This window comes from Phodopus roborovskii, unplaced genomic scaffold, assembly GCF_943737965.1.
Source record: "Phodopus roborovskii unplaced genomic scaffold, PHOROB, whole genome shotgun sequence".
Lineage (NCBI taxonomy): Eukaryota > Metazoa > Chordata > Mammalia > Rodentia > Cricetidae > Phodopus > Phodopus roborovskii.
Genome location: NW_026125178.1, coordinates 603 through 21,100, shown reverse-complemented (window position 1 = coordinate 21,100; position 20,498 = coordinate 603). Strand labels below are relative to the sequence as shown.

Below are 20,498 nucleotides of genomic sequence, written 5' to 3'. Positions count from 1 at the left end.
CCCAGGGCAACATCTGCCTTTTACAAGTGGTTTGTCAAGTGCACAGGAAAATCAGCATACTTTGATTAATGAAGACCAATCACATCCTCCGCATCCGCTCACAGAAAGGGGTGGGGATGGGCGCGGCTTCCTGACCACTCCGTTACTAGGCAACGGGATGCTGAGGCTTGAAGCCTCAGAGCTGAATGGTTGGGGGCAGGCAGTTGATAGAGAGATATTAGGCAACAGAAATGAGCCCCGGTAAGAGCAATCCAGAAAGGGGGGGGAGGCTGTGGGAAGTGTAGGATAACCCCTTCACCCCCAAGCCTCTGGGATTTCCCAAGTGGGTCTGGAGTGTGGATCTCCCAGACCTCACATTCCTTGCTCAGTCTTTGAGAAAGTACCCGCCTGCCCGCTAGCTACCGCCTCCAGCCCCACTTACAGAGTCGGTGTCTCTACCTGACCCCAGCGCGCCCTCCGGTGGCCAATGAGGGTGTGGGCGACCCGAGTCTCCTTGCCTTGCTTCCTCATATTCCCAGGCTACCTTCCAGCAGCTCCTCGCCAAAAGCTGTGCTCGGTTCTGTTCCAGAAAAGCATCTTGAGGAAGAGGATGAAGTTGACTCCGTTCTCCTTTCAGCATCCAAGATCCTGAATTTCTCTGAGGGAGTAAAGGAGAGTGAAGTCAGGGAAACAGGTAAAATCTCTGGGTGGGGGAAAAAAAATGAGGTTTTGGGTTTTTTTGGTCTGGTTTGGTTTGGTTTCAGTTTCAGACTGATTGAGAAGATGCCTGCGTTTTCTACCAAAACCTAAGAATTGGAAATAGCCACCGTCTCCAAACCTCACTTCCTTCAGAGAGGCCCAAGGTGGCAAGGCCCCTCTCACATGAGTCTGGTGTACTGTGGGACATCAAGGGAAGGAAGAAGCCAGAGGGCATGAGTAAGGCACCTTATACTGGTAGGTAGGATCCAGTTGTAGAGCACACAGTAACAGGATGAAAGAAGTGATGGATCTGAAGCCTGAGCTTGGAACAAGGGTTCTCTCTGCTCCTTGGTCAATCCCAGGACCTTCACAATGCCTGGACAGGGACCCTGAGAGCAGAAGCCAGAGAGGCCACACATCCATTGACAGAAATCAACTTGATTCAAGATGAAAAACATGGAGGAGAACAGAACCAGCACCCTCTGTGTTCCTCTGTCACCAGCCATGAAGAGCTGTAGTCTTCCCTGGGCAACCAGGAAAGGACGAGGGAAGGAGGCAAAAGACAATCACAGACAATTTGGACATTAGATTGGCCCAGTATTTAGCTCTGAGATCACCAAAGGTCAGAAGGGTTGGAGCTGCCTCAATATGACAAAGGTTTTATTGGGATGGTAGGGAAGAAAATTAGTAACTTCAGGCAAGGATTTGGGGTTCTATTCTGAACAAAATTGGAAGCTCTGGAAAGTTCTGACCAGTCTCCCTCCATCCTGACTAGAACTGTTATCATGGATGCATTTTTGAGTATTTACTTCATCCTGTGTGCCATGCTAAGGGTGCCCCCTACAAATCCATGGCATGCTTAGAGGTATACATCACAATATGTTATAAAGCCATAATTCAATGTCCAGGCAGCCTGATTCCATAGCTGATATCCTAATTTGCATAACAAAGTATAGTTTGCTTGTTTTTGTTTTCTCTTTGTTCTTTAGAGGCCCATCACTCAGCTCCCAAATAAATAAATACACAGAGACTTATTCTAACTTATAAATGCCTGACTTTATCTTGGCTTATTTCTAGCTTTCTTTTTTTTTTTTTTTTCCATATTCTCTATTTTTTGTTTGTTTTTTAGTTTTTTTCTTATTTTATATATCGATCCCAGTTCCCTCTCCCTCCTTCCCTTCCATGCCCCACCACCACCCTCCCATCCCACCCCCACCCCTCCCATCCTCCCCACCTCTCCCCCCCCCCACACACACACACACACTCAACAGGGAGGGTGATGCCTTGCAGGAGGGATCAACAAAATCTGTCAAGTCATTTGGAATAGGGACTAGACCCTCCCTCCTGCCTCCATGGGGAATATGCTCCCCAAAGTCCTTTTGTGCACCAGGAATACATCCCGGTTCCACTGTCTGAGGTCCCTTAGACTGCCTAGGCCTTCTAACTGAGACCCATGTTCAGGGGGTCTGAGTCTGTCCAATGCTGGTTTCCCAGCTATCAGTCAGAGCCCATTAGCTCCTCCTTGTTCAGGTCAGCTGTCTCTGTGGGTATTTGTAGCCTGGTCTTGTCCCCATTTTCTTATCACTCCTCCCCTCGCTGTATCTGGATTCCAGTTCAGCTCAGTGTTTAGCTGTGGGTGTCTGCTTCTGTTACCATCAGCTACTGGATGAGGGGTTCCTATGATGGTAGATAAGTTAGTCATCAGTCTCATTATCAGGGAAGTACCCAGCTTTTTCTTAAATTATCCTGTCTACCTTTTTTGCCTCTGGGCTTTATCTTTTCTATTCTATATACCTTTCTTTCCTTCTTACTTCGTGGCTGGCTGTGTAGCTGGGTGGCTGGTCCCTGAGCCTCCTCTTGCCTCCTTTTCTCATTCTTTTCTCTTCTCTTCCTGTTTATTCTCTCTGCTTGCCAGCCCTGCCTATCCCTCTCCTGCCTTGCTATTGGCTGTTCAGCTCCTTTATTATACTGATCAGGTGTGTTTCAGGCAGGCAAAGTAACCACAGCTTCACAGAGTTAAACAAATGTAACATAAAAGAAAGGCAACAATCTTTGCATCATTAAACAAGTGTTCCACAGCATAAACAAATTTAACACATTTTAAACTAATATTCTACAACAGCAAAGTTCACTCTAACTCACAGGACTTCTACAGAACTCACTGTCTCAGCAAAGTTAATGCTTGCATTTGGAAACCACTCTATGTGGTACTTTAAAAATCACCCTTGTTCTCCTCTATCTTTAGTTATAAACCACACTTAACACTTCTTGCATATAGTGAATATGGCATAATTTTCTGCAGGCTTGGAGATAAATTCCTTGTCTTTATTATGAAAAGGTCACCCCATTGATAATTAAGTCTTTTCTTATTTCAACACTTACATATGAAACAGAAAATATGGGCTAGATATAAGTAATATTTCTTACTTTCTCAATAGATAAAAAGTTTCTTCAAGGGTGGGGCCAGCCATGGAGCTCCTCCCTATCAGTGCCTCCCCAAGACCATGCCTTTAGCAAAGACTTAGTGAATGCTGCTATGTGTTTCTGTGCTGACTCCCATGGGTCTCTGGTCATTCCCTTCCAATTCAAGAATCATACAGCACCATGTCACTCTGTAAGCATTATTGAACTTTAGAAACACCTTTCCAAAGGACTCATAAGAAAAACAAAAGGTTCTGTTAATACTCTCAAAAGCAGATGAGTCCAGTTTCCTGCATGCTCACTGCCTGACTGAATCATCAGAACGCTGCTGAAGAAAATACTCACTTTTGAGTTATACCATGAAGCTAAACTGAGCCGCTTAAGGCTATTTGGAGCACTTGCTTTATTGCCAGAATAAACTCTTTTTCAAATGCTCCCCTCCCCAAGATAACTATGTCATTTCTCTCCCCACTCAACTCCTCGCATGATCTCATCGTATATGAAAAGGTAGGTATAACCAGAGCAAAATCCCCTCGTCCTTTCCCTATCTCATTTGCTAAGCTCCCCTTTTCCTGTTTCAATGAAATAATTGCTCCTACTCAATCCGATGTCAGGTTTACCTAGATCCCATGCCCAGAATCCCTATGTTGCTGCCTCTCTCATTTTTGGGAACCACTCTTTCTTCCTCTTTTCTGCAATATATTTCCAGCAAACAAGCATGTTAGACTCTCCAATCGCTAAAATATTAAGTTAAAAAATAAACCCCCCTTGGGCTAGTGAGATGGCCCTAAGGTGATGGGTTTGCTGCCATGCTTACCAGCTTCAGTTCAATCCCTGGGTGCAGAGAGAACCAACTTCTGCAATTTGTTCTCTGACCTTCACATGCACTTCTTGGCTTGTGGTAGCATGCTCAAAAACACTCACTAAGTAAACACAATTTTTAAAATTCTTGTTGGCCACATGCCTTCAAGTGTGAACCCTATCCTACTATAATCCCCCTTTCCATGGCACAGTAAAAGTTGAAAAAAGTTGCCCTACTTGGGGGTTGCAAATCTTCATACCACATTCTCATTGAAAGCTGTTTTTTTTTTTTTTACCAATGCTTCATTAGGCTCCATCCAAAAACTGCCTTTATTCAGGATGGCAGCAACACCCACATTGCCCATCAGTGTTCATGCCATAATGACATATCCAATGGAGTATTTGACATTTCTGATAGACAACTTAAAGTCTTTAAAAGAGCATTCTCTCTCTCTTTCTCTCTCTCTCTCTCTCTCTCTCTCTCTCTCTCTCTCTCTCACACACACACACACACACACACACACAGAGTATAAACAAAGGGATCATGCCCCCAACAAGTGCTTTCAACATATTTCCAAAAAAAAATTTCCCCACCTGCACCAATTTCTACTCTGGTCCTGGATCTATAGCTCCAGGGACTACATCACTGTGGATTGGAAAAGGATGTCATAAGAAATCATCTACAGGGTCCAGAGAGGTTGCCCAGCAATTAATAGCACTTGCTGCTCTTCCAGAGGTCCCATGGGTGGGTCCCAAAACCCACGTGGTAGCTCATGACTTGGAGCATCAACACCACCTGTGGTGAACAGAGATCTGTGCAGGCAAAACATCCATATATGTAAAAAGGTTTTAAAAATAAGTCATCTACATTATGTCGAAGAAAATACCAATTCCAAACAGAGTGGTTATATTTAAATAGATATTTGTGTGACAAGAAACTATGCAATTATACAGTAATCAAAAATGGAGGAAGAGATGGACATAAAATATATAGAGGAGCAATGTATATAAATCCCATTGTTCTTTCTTAAGAACCTATTATTTACTGTTCCACTTCACTATTATACAATTTACTATATATTATATATAACTTAAATACTACACTATTGTGCTTAATGGAGAACTGTGTGGTAACTATAGCTATAGAGAAATGCAATTCATAAAACTCCACTGTGGAAGTAATCTTAGTAGCAAATAGGGAAGGTAGAGAATTAGTATGTGTCAAAGGAAATATACTAATTTTCTCATCTTTCTTGGCAAGAAGTAAATCAACTCAGAATACAGTAGAAATGTGTGTTTTCAAGTTCTTAACCTTGTTCATGGTATATTTTTAATACATTGTCATTTTTGTAAATGTCTTTAATCCAAGCACTCAGAAGACAGAAATATGTGGATCTCTCTGAATTGGAGGCCAGCTTGGACTATATAGTGAGTTCCAGGACAAGCAGGGTTACATAGTGAGAGACCCTGTCTCAAAAAAAAAAAAAAAAATGAATGAATTTGTGCTGCTAAGAGGTTCAGTTGGTACAGGTGCTTGCTGCCAAACCTGGCTGAGTCTGATCCTCAGGACCCACATGGTAGGAAAAAACTGACTACGGAAAGCCTACTTCTGACCCCCCCCACACACACACACACAATGGCCCATGTGCACTAATCCAAATACACACACACACACAAACACACTTATCTTTAAATAATCAACTATACAGGGAGGTGCACACCCGTGCCATGATGTAGTTGTGGAGGGTCAGAGGACAGTTTGTGGAATCAGTGCCCCCCTCACATGTTTACCTGGGTTCCAGAATCAAACTCAGACTGTGAGGTTTGAGTAGCAAAGCATCTTTACTGGCTCAGTCATCTCCCTGCCCTGACAGGTAGATGCCTCTTAAAGTGAAAGTAGTCCTTAAATTTAATGTGTAACTAAGAAAATGCATCAGTCAAGCTCTTCTCATTACCTCTCGTCTCCCCTATCTGAATCATGAGAGTCCTTTCCATAGCAGCTCCTGCAAAATTTGGGGAATTAAATGATGCATGTTCTTTGTTTTGGTCCTCAGAACATGGCTGGTAACAGAACGAGAAAATCAAATCCAACCACAGTCAGCACTGAAAGTGGTTTTCGTTAACCCTATGTGAAAATCCTTCCTAAATGAATATTGGGTCCTTCCACATTAGTCTCACAAAAAGTCCATGAACCCACCCGCTTAGAGTCAGCAACACAGCTAAGGATGAGTTAGCTGACTCATGGAATACTTTTGTTGGGGGAATTTATTTTTTAACCATAGCAATTGTAAGACTATATTCAGCCACCTGGAAGTGTCCCTTCTGACACTTTGTTAAATCTCATTAAGGTCCTTCAGCATCAGCTGCAGTCATTTCAGGCTCTGCGGACGCAGACTCTACAGAACGTTAGCATGGTATGACTGTTGCAGTCCATATGTAGGAAATCTCCTAGTTTAAAGTACCAACCCACCTCTCTAAACTCACCAGTAGCTAACTGTTAAGTAGATGCTGAGTTTAATGTATCAGAGGTGACAATGTATTTCAGGCTCAAAATGTATTTGGAGTGAATTATGTTCTCCTGTCTTTTTGGATGTGAGACAAAAGAGAAGGCACTCATATTTAAAGTACTACTTGGGACAGATGTGGCTCAATGGTTGAATGTTTGCCTAGCATGTGCAGAGCCTTGGGTTTTGATCCTGGTGCTACAAATACCTACATATATACATACATGCACGCTCGCACACAACATACACATACATACTCTCTCTCTCTCTCTCTCTCTCTCTCTCTCTCTCTCTCTCTCTCTCTCTCTCTCTCTCTGAAAATAGCGACTCTAAAATTTAAACTAGAACTCTAAGTGACCCTGTGGGCAAATGTACTCTATCACTTTGTTGCCACTAAAGAGCTTAGGAACAGTTCACTTCTGGTGGCACAACTCATATATTCACGACTCTGGTCACTGGGCACAAGTCTTAACCACACCTTGATCTGCTTTCCAGGATAGAGGGCTGTCAGATTCCATATCTTGGTCAAAGGGTTCGGAAAGGAACTCTGAATCTTTGTCCTTCTAAACTCAAATCAGGAGGAAGGGGAAGAAGTAAAGGAAGGAGAGGGGAAGGAGAGTGAACACTGTTCTCATAGTAGGTTATACTAAGGTCCCTTGCTCTGATTCTGGAGGTGCAACAGATTGGTTCAGAAGCAATCCCATGACCATTACACTCTAGAGAGAGGGGGCTCAATACTGAGTCACAAACCCAGCCATGCAGCTAAAGACAGAATTGGTGTCGTCATCAAAGGCACACAGACTTTATCTGGAGAAATTAGAGTGAACAGAATAGAGGTGTCATGGTCAAATGTACCAAAGATAACACATACTCATCCTGGCATCAACTATGACTCAGTATCCTTGTACTGAAAGCAATGAAGCAGAAGACCAAATTCTGCCACAAATGACAGAATACAGTCTGTCTTGATGATGGATGTCAAAGATGTCATGTTTTCTCCACAGTGTAAAAAGTAAAGCTCCTAACATTTCTAAACATAGTTCATAAGATTCTAGTGCTTAAAAAATAGCTTCTGATTTCCACATTCTTTTCATAAAAGTTTTTAATGGCAGATATTACAATAAATAAGTCTAACTTATTCTCTTAACAGCCAAGAACATTTTTATGAGCAGGATATGCAAAGGTGTCTTTATATGTGTTTATGTACATATACAAACTCACAAATCTGAATTCAAATTCTAACACTCTTAATTTATCTTTCAAAGGTACAGTCTGAAATCAGTGAAATATTGAACAAAAGTATTGTTGAAGTAGAAAACCCACAATTTAACTCGGAAAAAAATCTAGTATTCAGCATGCACCCTGAAAAGGATTTGGTATGTTTTTCCAAAAATAAAGAAATCATTCCTCTCTTCTGTTATTTAAAATTTTTAAAGATAAACTAGAGATGTTTTCTCTACAACTAGCTTGTTTTCACCTTTCTGTTCTGTCTTTCTTCATAGGAACAATGGATGTACAGAGATGAAAATAAGGAAATACCGGTCCTGGAAAACCTAAAAGAAGTGTGTTTATCTCTGTACTGTAGAATTTGACTATTTCTTTTTCAGGAGCATCTAGATGCTGAAATTCCAAAGCAAATTCAAGGCAGTTTGAGTAACCTACTACCCAGAGGAGGCTTACAAACCAGAGCTGAAATCTGTGAAAAACTCTAAACCAGGGTAGCCAAAGGTTATCCATGCTAGCTAGGAAATCACATTTCCAGGACACATGTGGTCCTTTCAAAACCAGCAGTGAAAGCAAAAGCTAACAAATAGCCCAATAGCAGAAGCACTTGTTTTCCTTGAGTTCCCATGTGTCCTATCTACCTAGGATAGTCTCTCTGAAACATAATGCATTCACTACATTTCTACCTCTGAAATTAAGAGGGTTAGCTCACATATCTCACCCTGCAAGGGAGGAAGGTCAATTATAAAGCACTCTGTGAGTTGCAGATCACAAGATCATTAGTGTATTTTGTTCCTGCCCAGCTAGAAAGATGGACACGGACACACACACACACAGACACACACACACACACACACACACACACACACTTCTTTGATTAGTAGATAAAATACTCAATATAGTTGGACACATAAATCTTCTCCAAATCTTATCTTAATTTCTTGGCCGTGGTGGCAAATGACAATGTATTTATAGCATGCTTTCTATTGCTGCTAGCCTAATGAGAAGCAAGAAGAAATACTTTCTATCAAGAAATGTCATCATTTTGAGGACCCTAAAACTCTTCACTCAATGGAAAAAAATTTTAGTAGTAATAATGGCAGCGGTCTCTCTCAAAGCATAAATTTCCCAGTCCAAATACAGGTTGAAGACATGTTAGCTCTGGAGAGCTTGAGAACTTCGGCAAGTAACTCACCTCCCAACAAAGCTGTGGGTGCTTCAGACCAACCTAGCACCATGAAGAGTCTCAGTCTTCATCCGTTTCCACCTCCCTTTCCTCAGACTGTAGCACCTCAAGCTATGCCTGTGACTCTGGATAAATCCACAATCACCATGCCTCTTCTGAGCATGAATTTCATGAAAACTTGGACGATATCTGCCATTCCATTAAACACATGAAAGAAGAGCTTCAAAAGTCAAATGACAGGGAGCTGGCACTTACAAACGAACTTCACACTTTCCAGGCTGACGCAAATACGCAAAGTCATGATAAATATGAGCTGTTTCCCATTCATAGCTCAAAACTTAACTGTATTCAGGAAGCAAGCATGGAAGGTAACTTAAGTGAAGACATCAAATCAAAGAGAATTTCTGAATTAGAGGCTTTAGTGAGCAAATTACTCCCACTCAGGGAAACGGTGTCAAAATTGCATGTGAGTTTTTGTAGGAAATGTAGAAAATTATCTAAGAGTGAAATATGCAGAGGGAGAAAAGGAATGAGAAAAATAAAGACATCCCTATCACCAGCAAGAACATTATGGACCTAAAATTCCACTCCCGAGCCCCAAGGCACACTCTGTCAATCCTTGACCCAGTGAAACATGAAACAAAAGACAAAGAGCAGCAACCATTTGTGAGTACACCAAGGGTCAATAACATTTGAAAATGAGAAGGCACCCTAGCCACGTGTGTCACTGAGCAATGTGTTGCCAAAATTCATTACCTACAGAATCTGCCTGAAAGAATCCATGCAGAGCCAGAAAAGAGTGACAGAACTAGAGAATGAAAACCTGGCCCTTAGAACCAAAATGAAGCCCCTCATCTCCACCACACAATCCCTGATACAGAAGATTGAAACATATGAAAAGCAACTGAAGTCTCTGGTTGAAGAAAAAGAACACTCTCCAGTCAAAGTTAACCAAAGCAGCAGAAGAAAACAATGACTGCCTCAGGCAACTGAAGAAGATTGTCAGCACCTAGTAACATCCTCCAAGGCCAACATAAAATGCTAGAGGAAAAAAACCAGTCAACTTTCCTTGGAAAATCAACAGATGATTGAAACGGTAGACCACCTAAAAGGTAGGGACCACAAGTCCCAAAATGAAATGGCCGTTCTCAAAAATGAAAACAACAGAATGAATATCGAAATAGAGTGCGATGAAAACAAGCATGCTGTTGCTACAAGATGAAAGGGACATGCTAGAGAAAAACATGTACCAACTCCTGAAAGACAAAGGCTCGCTGGAGAGCGACCCAAATGCGAGCAAGCTAGAGATGCTACAGCTAACAGAAAAGGAGAGAGAGGCGGAAGCCCAGCAGCAATCCCTCCTGAACATACTCGAAGCAGCTAAAACCGAAAAACTTAATCTCGAGGCAACGTTACAAGAATCGGCGTCTGCCAGGCAGACGTTGGAAAGAGAACTGGAGGGGCCATTCAAACCTACCAGTCGGCCGCGGAAGATAATTTCCGGAAAGAAATCAAAAGTGCAAAATCGGAGGCGACATTTACAAAAACAACTTGGAGGAGATAAGCAAGGAATGTGAGGTGTTATCCAAAATGGTCATGGAGATCAAGATGGATAACCAGATCCTGAAAGAGGAGCTTAAGAAACACAGCCAAGAAAACACCAAGTTTGAAAACAGCATCAGTCGGCTCACAGAAGACAAGGTGCTTCTGGAAAACTATGTGCGGAGCATAGAAAACAGAGAGATACCTTGGAATTTGAGATGCGGAACCTTCAGCGAGGGTATCTGAGTTTAAGTGACAAAGTCTCCAGTCACAACAACAGTCAATCGAAGTCAGCTTATATTTCCAGAAGAGAGAAATTCTACTTTGACAACTACGATGCCTATGAAGACGCTTCCAATCCTAGGAGTAGGCATTTGGTTCCTGATTTGGAAAGGTGTGTACCTTCTGACAGATAAATACAAGCACCCTTACTACTCTTTTAAGTTTACTGACATTAAGCAAAGTATAGAAGAAAGGAGGCCTAGAGAGGTGGCTCAGAGAAGGGTGTGTACTGCTCTTTCAAGGACCCAAGTTTGGTTCCCAGCACCCATCCTCCCCACAAGTCTAGCTCCAGGAACCTGCAAAACCACACAGACACACACACATACCAGCATAGCAAAAAATAAAATAAATCTTCTTTAAAGGAAATAAGAGAACATGAAGATGAATACAATTTAGTCTTGTAAGACCTTTTATATGATGTGTTATATAATGGAATCATGTAGGAATTTTGTTCTATAGCTACAATCCATATTCTACTTATATTACTTATATACACTACGTGCACAGCATCTTTGGCAGAGAAAGGTGTTCTTTAATCCTTATTAGAAATATTCGTAGCGTTCACAGCTTTAAGACTTTCCCTTTTCTTTTTCAGGAATTCCACATAAACTGTATCAACGGCTTCCATCCAAGATATGCAAATAAATTTCAAAAGAAATCAGTGTTTTAAAACCTTTTTTCCAAGTAATTTCCCCCACAACAATAATATTGAAGTGACTTTTACCAGTGATTCTTATTATATGTGACTAAACTAGCTTTAAAATAGATACTAGAATTAGATTAGATTGTCAAGAACAGTGAAATATCTGGCATCAGAATCTAAGCTTATATGTCACTCTTCCATGGTTTCATGCAATCGAGTGGGAGAATGGAACTTTGGGTCAGAAAGGAGAGCTTGCTACTCAAAGCAATTGTCAGAGCATCGTCATGTTTGTGTTGGTCCTCCAAACAGATCCCCACAGATAACTTTAAAGAGCCACACTGTAGAAAAGAGCCCTGTCCAGTCTCAAAGGAGACCCAGTCTTGGATAACTACAGTTTACCTTTGCTGTACAGGACCACACTATCTCATCTATCTTAGCTTTGCAATTCTGTGTGGAATTTTATCAAATGCTTTTTATGCATTTATTGAAGCAAGGATTTTTTTTCAAACATCTATTTTTTGAAACACCTCCCATTCCTGGAATAAACCCTATGAGGCTCTATTATTATTATTATTATTATTATTATTATTATTATTATTATATATTCCTGGGTTCAACTTTAAGGATTTCTTCTGGAATTGGACATTGGCTTGTATATTTTCTTGCAATGACTTTGTCTGGTTTTAGTATTAGGAAAATAGTGGCCTCCAAAACACCACATATGTCATTCCCCATTTCCGCTGTATCTCAGTGCCTCAACTGTCCCTGGAATTCAGTAAATGAATGGTGAACATTCCTGTATGTTCCCTCATACAGGAGAGTCTCAGGTTGGACACTCCCTTGGTAAGATAGGAAGAACTTGAACCAAAAATTTTAGATAATATGGAGTTGTGAAGTGTCTCTTCCTGAAGAGTACCTGAAGTAAATTTCCTTTGAAGATTTTTAAGTGAAAATAACTGGTTGTTTTCTACCCATCTCCCATAGGTTTCTAATTATGTCCTTGACAAGACGAACCAAAAAAGAGGTGAAACCCAAAACAGGCCTTGCCTGTGTGTGTGTGTGTGTGTGTGTGTGTGTGTGTGTGTGTGTGTGTTCACTAGTTAACAATTTATATTTGATTGTCTACAAGTAAATAAATTGTATTATCCTGATCTCTAATTTTGAGAAAGGATGTCACCTTTTGTCAGTGAGCTGAAAGGCTCAACTAGTCTCATTCACAGAGTGGTCAAGAGGAAGGTCACTTGAAGTTATCTGGCAAAGGAGATGCCTTCACTAGCCTTTAAGATTCATAATCCTAAGCTATGGTGCTTGGGTGACTGGTAACACCTAGTGGTGATACCATCAAGCCCGAATCCAAAGGAGTAAAGATTTCTCCAAGCAAAAGTTGAACTCTGGGCTGTTTTCATGCCAGGCAGGAAAAGTGTCCAGGAAAAGACATTTCTTTGGTACTTCACTCTGCTTAAGCACAAAAACATAGTGTGATTCAAGACATGCCTTTCCTAAGGGGTTGGGGGAGATCAGTCTTTTCTTCGCTGGTAGGAATGGCTCTGCCTGAGCTATGCTTGGGCAACCATTTGATGTGCCAGTAGCAGGGTACCAGCCCATTGTTCCTTTGTAATGTCTTCTAAACCTGAACTGAGGGAAATAAAGTGTTTTTCTCATTCTGTGGGCTGCCTCTTTGTTCAAATGATGGAGCCCTTGGCTATACAGAAGGTTTTTGTTTTGTTTTTTCCATAAGAGTCTCAGTTATGAATTGCTGATCTTTTTAATGCCCGTGGTCCTGTTCAGAAAGTCCTTTCCTGTGTCAATGAGTTCAAGCCTAGTCCCTATTCTTTTTGTCAGAGATTAGTTAATTCTAGGTTACTCTGGTTAACATCTACCAATCTTGTTTCAAGTATTGAATGGTGTTGTTAAATGCTTTGTAGCTGAGATTAAGTAATAATAGGTTGAAAAGTTTATCTCATCCCTTAGTTACTGATGGTGGCTAAGAAAACAACCTAAGTCATACTATACCATAATAAAAGATACTCTGAAGTTGCCCAGAAATAGGGCATCAGTTATCAGTCCTAATTGCCTCTAACTTCATCATATCTGTGTAATTTGTGTCCAAAAATAAACAACAAAGCTGTTTTTCAGGAAACTACAGAATGCTGTATATTTGCATTTTCAAAACTAAATGAGAAAGCAGCATTATAAGAAAACAGTATAGCCCTCAAATTAAAAGTGTGTGTTCTACCCCAATACTATGAACATCTAATTTCTTATATTCTTCAATATTGCCACTGAATCTCCATTGCCATAGTCAATATTCTGAATCCTTTTTCTAGGTGTTCTGTTTTTTTTTCATTCTGTTTGTCAGATGTCCACTGCCATATTCAATATTCTGAATCCTTGTCACTGGCTTTTGCATTTGTTTTTACTATAAGTTGATAAAATAATACAAGCTCTAAACAAAACTCTGTTAGTTGTCATATTACTTTTAATCTTTCAGCACCCTATCTCTGTCCTTCCCTTGAGTTCTGAGGCTATAGCATCTCTTTCATGCTCCTCATCTTTTTAAACATACCTGTTGTTGAGAGCTAGAGTTTAAACATGTTACCATAACTCACAGTAAGGGTTTCATATCAATAGCTTTTGTTCAACATGGGTTACAGTTGATGTTTGCATTTGAAAAGGTAAATGTTAAATATCAAAACATATTGTGAAAAGTGCTCAGCAAAGGTGTTTCCTGAGTACTTGTCCAACTACCTGACTTGCCTGTCTAGTGAGCAGTGAATCACCCCACACAGATGTGTCAAGACTCCTCTTTGATTATATTTCTCAGTGGCAGAGCTATATTTGCCAGATATGTACCTGGCTGTCACAGGGAGAGAGTAATATTAGAACATTTTACCATTGTTAAATTTTGTTTTGAAATAGTTCATGAAGAATGTCTTAAGGACATCCCTATACATGTAATGTAATGTGATTCACTGGCAACATGGGTCTTCAAAACAAAGATGGTTTTACTAGTTCCATACAGCCAACTGTTATGGAACAAATTTGTAATTGCATATTAATAGGTAATACCAAATAACCCCTATACATATATGCATTCTTTTGATATGATAGGGTTTTGTATTTGTAGATTTTATTAAAATCTAAGTACAATTGTTCATTTAACTGTGTGATTTGTGAGCTACAGTTAATCATAATTGCATCTCTTAAAGCAGAACTCCAGGGTTAGGACTGAAATAGGATGCTACAAGAGAGATAATTTGGGGCAGCTAGTGAGGAACAATAGAGCTTTTCTACCCTGCTCTAGATGATAGACCACCCTTCGGCTCAGCCAGCATTTACGGGTGAAATAATCCGAGGCACCTGCTACAGTTATAAATAGAAGGCATGACAGCAATCACATTAAAGCACACGTCTCACTACACTACAGTATGTGCACATTAGCTGTGTCCTATAAGTGGATCTAGAAATTTGTCTTTGATGTTAACAGACCCAGGTAACTCTCAATGCACTTTTCATCTATCTCTAAGAGGGCCAAGTGAAGAATTTGTTGTATATTCTACACCACGTCCAGGCTCTACCCTTCCCCTCCCCTCCTACCCTATAATTCCTTAAGGAGTAAAACTTTTCAAATGAAAGATTTCAAGATGTGGCAAAATTTTTTAAAGATTACATTATACCTAGAAAGCAGAATTCAAAAATATAGGTCAGCAACCTGAGATTAAGTCACTCGCCAACACTATTTATTAAACAGCATTAAAAATCAGGAAGACTGTTACAGTTGAGCCTCATGTATAAATTTCCTTTAACAAGCTACGGAATCCTGCATTCCATAACATTGTGTATTCCAGTGAGTTACTGAGATGAGCTAAAAAAACTAACTGCTTTCCCAGTGTGTCAGCCGAGGCAGTCTTGCCAGTTCTTGACATTCAGTGCCCTGAAATTAGAAAATAAATGCACATTTAATATTATTAGTTTCCGTAACACACCTTTACATTCTTTGATTATTTGCATTAAGCAGCTAAACTAATAATATATTTTATACCATGAAATCCCATAGCAAATGTCTCGGAATGGGGTTTATAGATGGTTTCCAGCCACTGTGTGGATTCTGAAACTCAAACCCAGGTTCTCCGGATCAGCCACTGAGCCATCCCTCCAGCCCCCTGTACTCAGATGTGCCATTTTAAAAACTATATATTATGGTACTTGATGTAGCTCAATGTTTCGCAACTTGCTGGGTTTGGCAGAGGACCCAGCCGGTTCCTAGCATCCACACAGCAGCTCCAGACCAACCTACTCCAGTTCCAAGGGATCAGATTCACTCTTTGGCTTATTTTGGCACCAGGTACACACATAGTATACATAATTACATACATGCTGGAAGACCACTCATACACACAAAATAAATTTGAAGCAAAAAATATTTCCTAAGGTATGTAAATGAGAAATAATTTTTCTTGGCTTATGAACCTAAATATAAGACAAGCCCACCTTTTTGACATTCAATGCCATTATAAGCTTTCCATGGGTCTGCTTTTTGGTCCATTTGGTGGATGGAAAACCTTCCCCCTTCCCAGGGAATCACCCTTTCCCACTTTGACTCACGTATGGTCGGCTGGTGTGATGGGTGCGTTTCAAAATGTCCCTAGCCTTCATGCCACCAGCCTATAAGTGAAAACAAGATAATTCAATGTGTTTGTAAAATGCATCTACGAGATTACATTGTGACAGATTTCATATATTCTTTTCTAGTTGATAGACTTAGTTTACATTTTAAAGTTATCTATTCTGTTCAGAAATACCAGCAAAGGGTCTCTCCTCTGCCATTTCTGTAGGATCCAAACATTATTTATAAAAACAAAAATGTTCGTGAGAAGAGCACACTCTACACTGTTACCAAGCATTGATATTTTATTGAAATTTTAATCCAAACCACCAACTAGTGATTTAGTAAGCCTATTAATGAGGGGATTAAACAAATGCAAGATATATATATTTATGGAAGGGAATAGGGGGTTTGGCATTAATATGAGATGCTGAACTTCAGACATTGATGGCAGAAGATCACCCTTCCCCCCACCCCGACCCCCAAAAAAAAAAAAAAAAAAAAAAAAAAAAAAGGAATAGCATAGACAGACATATAGACGATAAGAGGAGAAACTTATGATCTACCCTAGAATATCCTTAGGGTCTAGTATCAGAGTTTTATCAATCCTATTACTTTTCTGTGTACAGTGTGATAGACAAGTCATCATTTGATCTTTTTGAATGATTTGATCAGGATATTTATCTTTTGTATATCTCGTCCTTATGATAATTTATTTTAAGTGGTCCCTTAGGGTATAATCTCAACAGAGGATGAAGGGTCTCAATTTCAAGGTATGCCTGAGCTTCTTATAACTAGACCTTGTAAGTGAGATGAGGAGGAAAAGGGGAAAAGAGGCAAAGAAGATGGTGGAGGAGAGATAAGGATTGGGGGAGGAGGAATGAAGGAGATAGGAACACAGCTCAATGGCAGTGCATTTGCCTACCAACTGTGAAGCCCTGGGTTTGTAATGTAATGTAAGAAAAGAAGAAAGCAAGCAAACCATTTCCCATTCTGCAAAGTTATAATCCTTTTAATTAAGAATCCTTTTGCTTATAACATCTAAGCCAAAATTATATGCAATCGAAACGATAGATTTTAATCTAGTTTGAAGCATTTCATATGCCTTTTTCTTACATATGCACATTTTAGTTATCTTAAATTCTTTTTGTTCTTATCACAGAATGTTCCAGCCCTTAGGAAGCATCCTATGAGGAAAACTAATGCTAGGTTTTACTATTAACAGAAACATAAATATCCAAGGATTCTTGGATGGGTCATGATAAAATGCATTCTACAGCGTAGATGCTGTGCTGGCTAGCTTTTAGTCCATTTGACACAAGGTAAGGCCATCTGGGAAGAAGGAATTTTAATCAAGAAAATGCCTCCATAAGAATGGCCTGTAGGCAAGCCTGTTGGACATCCTCTTGATCTATAATTGATATGGGAGGGCCCAGACCTTTGTAAGAGTTACCATCCCTGGGCAGGTGGTTTGGGAGTATATTAGGTGGACTGAGCAAAACAGTACGCACTATCTCCATGGTTTCATCTGCCTCCAGGATCCTGAGCTCCCCTCAACAATGGATTGGTAGCTAGAAATAAACCTTTTCTTCCCCAAGATGCTTTTGGTCAATGTTTCATCACAGAAATAATAACCTTAGTTAACAAAGACACTGGTACCAGGACTGTGGGTATTGCTGTGACAAAGCTGACCATTTCATTTTGGCAGCACTGTGGAAGAAATTCTGGAACTTTGGGGTAGAAAGGTTGTTGAGTGCTCAGAGATCAGTAGGCTCTCCCAAGGGAGTTTGGAAGCAATATGGAGCATGAAACCTGGACCGTGAGATTCTTAGAAGGAAGTTTGAGAATCAGTTAAAGACTGACAGGGTCAAGAACCACTAAAGTGAAACCTTGCTTTATCTGAACAATTGACACTGCTTGTTACCTGGAGCTGAGAAATTAGCATTACTTAAAAAGAGACCAACAGCCAGGTGTGGTGGCGCATGCCTTTAATACCAGCACTCAGGAGGCAGAGGCAGGCAGATCTCTGTGAGCCCGAGGGACAGGTTGGTCTTCTGGGGAAGTGAGTTCAAAGCCAACCAGGATTGTTACACAGAGAAACGCCTAAAAATCCAGAGAGAGAAAGACAGAGACAGAGACAGAGACAGAGACAGAGACAGAGAGAGCAGCATCTTGTGAGTTGCAGCTGGCTCTCCAGCCCCCGATAACCAGAAACACAGATTCTTAATTCAAAGTCCCACTTCTAGGCTCCTGCCTTCAGTCCAGCCTGACTTCCTTCTGTGATGACTAATTATGATCTGAAACCCTAAGACAGATACCCTTATGATTTCCGAAGTCTTCCACATTTGGAACACACATATTATTTTGAAAAGCTCTAAAGATCCTCAGGCAAGTAAAATAAATTTGAAAACATAAACATGAAATGAATAAAGATAAAAGTGTATAGGTAATAAAACTAACCAGTGAAGCCTTGAACAATGAAATAATAAGTCAATGGAAATCTGTAATTTTTACATATTTCAAAAAATGTAAAATAATTTAGAATTTTAGTACTAAGTTTAGAACATGAGTAAAATAAATGATTTTTAAGACAAGGTAAATTATTCATGTTGACCAAAAAGTGAGCAGAGAACTGTAAAAGACAGGAGGAATGTTGATAGTGGTGAGAAATCTAGGGTATAGAACTCGTGTGATATCTAACCCTGGCACAGAGAAAGGGAAGAAAAGGCTGTGAGGGTGTAAAGCTTATGCCATCATTGGACACTTATGCTAATTTAATATGAATTTGATTGGTTAGCAAGAAGGCTCCAAAACTACACAGAGAAACCCTGTCTCAAAGAAAGCAAAAAAAAAAAAGGACATACTAAGCCTTAGGAAAACTGCAGGGAAGTTTGCAAGAATTTAAAAACAGTAGTAAAGCCAGACATCCAGGTGACCTTTACTCTACACAGTTTTGTCAATCTGATTCTCTCTCCTTTGATTTTTATTCATAGGCCATTTGTAATTTTTTGTAAGCTATGCCCATTTTTAACGTAACAGGCACACGCATCAACATTTGTAAATACATTATGGAAATTTCTTGTTAAATTCAATTTAAAAATTTAAAAAAGAAAGTGTCAAGAAAGCGTAATAAAGAACTTCCTTGTGCAAGTGAAGCCCCAAAGTCCCCTGTGAATTTCTACAAGGCTTTGTGAAGAACAGACACCTTCCAATGCTATTTCAATTGTCATAAAAGATGGAATCCTCCATAATCACTTGACTTCATTCTATCGGTCTACATTCTATATGAAATAGAACAAGGAATTTAAAAATGATTCTAAGTTATGGGTACAAAGGGGTGGGGAAGCAGTTCCTTTGTGGTCCTTGTGCAATATGTGCAAGGTCAGTCACAGGTTTGGTTCCCAGCACCACACAAATGGGGCCTAGGGGAGAAGAGGAGGAGGAAGAGGAAAAGAGAAAAATGAAAAGAGAAGAAACTGGGGGGGGGCCTCCTTAGGCATACACAAACACACACACCACATATGCACAGAAAGACACATGAATAATTAGAAAACTGGTGTAAAATTCTTAACAAAAGCTAGCAAGCAAAATGTATATTATATTCAAAACCAACATGGCATTAGCAAGTAAGAGTGATTCTAAAAACTATATTGTTAGTTACCTTTCATAACAAGCAAAAACAGGGAAAGGAGATTCTCTAATAGTTATGCCACTTGATAACAAAATAAAAATAAAAAGTAGCACATGCTCTGAAATTTCTTATTTGGGGCACTTACAAAAAATAAGGCATGGCCATGTTATAAGATGAGAAATACTGTAAAGTAGTAAAGTTACAGATAACATGGACCTAAAATCCCAAGGAATTAATGAAATATCTGTTAGAACATAAGGGCACCTAATGAATCAATTGTTTTAAAACTTGAATATTTTTATAGAGACAACTAATACAAAGGGGAACTGTTGAGTAGAGCCTTAAGGTAACTAGGAACAAATACAAAATGTGTAGTGGCCTGAGTGATGTAGAGAAGAAAGCTGTACTTTGTAAGCAGCTCATTTCTAGATCAGAAGATCCAAGTTATAAATATGTTAATATAACAAAAATTTTAAACATTTAATTTTCCAACAAAGTATCACAGAGGGTTTGTGAGCATGTGTGTGTATATGCATGTGTGTATGTGTGTGTGTGTGTGTATGCATGTGTGTGTGTGTGCATGTGTGTGTGTGCATGTCTGTGTGCATGTATGCATGTCTGTGTGCATGTGTGTGTGTTTGTTATGCTTGTGTATGGTGATGCATGCATGCAAGTGCAGGTGTGTGCACATGTGCAAACAGAGACCAGAGAACATCAGGTGTCTTTCATAATTCTTGTCTTGTTTGTCTGAGATAGACCTTACTCAGTAAACTGAAGTTCACTCATTTCTTGTAGGCAGGTAATCGGGCCAGAAAGCCCCCTAAGATTCCTCTCTCTACCCTCTACCTCTCACCAAGGTTACATGATCATGCAGCCAGGCTCAGCCTTCCCAAATGATGGGGACCCAATTCAGGTCTTCAATTTGCACAGCAGGTACTTTTACCCACAGAGCCATCTATCTCTCCAGCCTGCTTTGTGGC

At 40.0% G+C, this 20,498-nt stretch overlaps 1 pseudogene; it reads left to right on the top strand.

Moving 5' to 3' along the window:
• Positions 1-466: 466 nt before the first annotated feature.
• LOC127226532 (coiled-coil domain-containing protein 110-like) lies at positions 467-10,750 on the top strand (annotated as a pseudogene).
• Positions 10,751-20,498: the final 9,748 nt, after the last annotated feature.